The following is a 2,449-nucleotide window of genomic DNA, read 5'->3' as shown; positions in this document are numbered from 1 at the left end:
CGGCCCGCCCGCGCCGCGCCCGGGCCAATTCGAACTCGCCCGCGCCCCGCCGCCTCTTCCCCGACCCCGGCCGTCACCGGCCACCTCCGCCGCCGCACGCCATTGCCGCCATCCCCGCCGGCCCGGTGCGCCACCAGCCGCCCGTGGCCACCTTGTCGCTCCGGCGACTCCGCCCGCGCCGGAGTCCGCGCCCCCGCCGATGACCGGCGTCGCCCCGGCCAGATCCGGCGTCCCCTCGGTCAGATCCGGCCACCACCAACTCCGGCGGCCTCAAGCTCCAACTCCGGAGAACTTTGTATCCCGCGCGTGAACAGTGTTTCCAGATCTAGATCCGGACGGTTGTTTCTCCTCCCGAAACCCTAATTTTATTGCTATGTTCATCGTGCCGTAACTTTGCATCCATAGATCCGTTTTAGGCATATAGCATATCAAAATGTTCGTCTCAGAGAGCACATCATTTCATCTCATTGCATCATTTTCATTTGAGTTCATCTTGATGCCCGAAATGCTATTGGAAGAGTGCTATTTGAGATAATTATCAGATCTTCTGCTCCAAATAGCTATTTGTCATTTTTGCCATGATTATTGTGTGCATGATATGCCCCTGAGCTCTACATATGTTTTGTTATATGCTTTGTCATCTTTCCAGAGGTGCCATCCATGTATTTTTGTGATGTGTGTGGTGACTAGCACAAGCTTGCAAAGTGGTGCATTCGTTAATGCTGATTTCAGGGACTTAGCAATTCCACTAAGTCCTTGATCTGTTTTTATCAATATGCCATATGTTCATGTTGTTTCTTAGTGATCCATGCCTCTTTTAAGGATGATCAGTAAGGGTGATTTGTTAATCTTGTAGTGCTATATCCATCCATGTCTTTCTTTGCATTTATGGAGCACCCTAGCTTGAGTCAATCAAGCTCTACTTTTGTTATTTCGTAAATCTGGGCAGATTGTCTACTTGTTAGCGATTTTGCCGAGGATGTTGTAGTTGATCCGTGCATTCTATGTTATTGTTCTTACCATGTCTAGCTTGTATAATGTGTATTCTTGATGGGTGTATGCTTAGATTGTCATGCCTTGCTCTGTAGTGAGTGCATCGAGCTCGTAAACATGCCTACTTGATATCTGATTTGCATGCTCTAGTTTTTTCTCTAAGTATGTGATATGTTTATGTTTTTGCCATGTTCACATCCTTGCAATTGTATTTTCTGATCCCTTTTGGCTCAAGGTCACTAAGGGACTTTTGTTAAGCTCTTTGAGTAGCTCCATGCCATTCTTTACTTTGCCATGTTAAGTTCCTGTAGCTTATAGTTTTCTTGCTCCAAAGTGTGCTACCTGATCTGAAATTCCAGATAAGTGTTAATTTCACTAAGTCTGAGATCTGTTTACCAATTGCACTTTTGCCATGCTTGTTCGAACCTGTTAATGGATGAATTGGCCGTAGCTCAGTGTTCATCTTTTGTTAAGATTTATGAGTGGATGCCTGCCATGTATTTTGTTGCCATTTTTGAGTGTTGTAGCATGTTCATCTTGTTGCATTTAGATGGCTACTTGCTGTTAATCGCAGACCGGGGCCATATTTGAATTGCTTGCCATTTCCAAACCGTGTCTCCGATCCCGGCGTTCTTTATATTGTTTTCAAGCGAAATCATCTCACCTTTCTAGTGGCACACTTGGATTTCCAAGTTGAGGCCAGGTTCAATCATCCCTTGTCAAATCTTGCATATGCATCACATATCGCATCCCGCATAGCATCCCATGTTTGCATCATGTTGTTTGAGCTTTGCACGTGGTTGATTGTGTCCTTTTTGCTTGTTTGTCTTGTTTGGATAGAGCCAGGAGACGATTTCGCTAACGAGGAGCCCGTTGAGTTTGCTTTCGAGGATCCAGTCAACTCTGACAACTTTGCAGGCAAGATGATCATACCCTCGAAATCACTTCTATCTTTGCTTTGCTAGATGCTCGCTCTTTTGCTATGCCTATGCTACGATGCCTACCACTTGCTTATCCTGCCTCCCAAATTGCCATGTCAAACCTCTAACCCACCATGTCCTAGCAAACCGTTGATTGGCTATGTTACCGCTTTGCTCATCCCCTCTTATAGTGTTGCTAGTTGCAGGTGAAGATTGGAGACCGTTCCTTGTTGGAACATTATTTTTCTTGTTGGGATATCATTATATTATCTTGTTATCTTAATGCATCTATATACTTGGTAAAGGGTGGAAGGCTCGGCCTTTTTCCTAGTGTTTTGTTCCACTCTTGCCGCCCTAGTTTCCATCATACCGGTGTTATGTTCCCGGATTTTGCGTTCCTTACGCGGTTGGGTAATAATGGGAACCCCTTGATAGTTCGCCTTGAATAAAGCTTTTCCAGCAATGCCCAACCTTGGTTTTACCATTTGCCACCTAGCCTATTTTTCCCTTGGGTTTCCGGAGCCCAAGGGTCATCT

This window comes from Triticum dicoccoides, chromosome 3A (assembly GCF_002162155.2).
Source record: "Triticum dicoccoides isolate Atlit2015 ecotype Zavitan chromosome 3A, WEW_v2.0, whole genome shotgun sequence".
Classification (NCBI taxonomy): domain Eukaryota; kingdom Viridiplantae; phylum Streptophyta; class Magnoliopsida; order Poales; family Poaceae; genus Triticum; species Triticum dicoccoides.
This window is presented reverse-complemented; position numbering follows the sequence as displayed.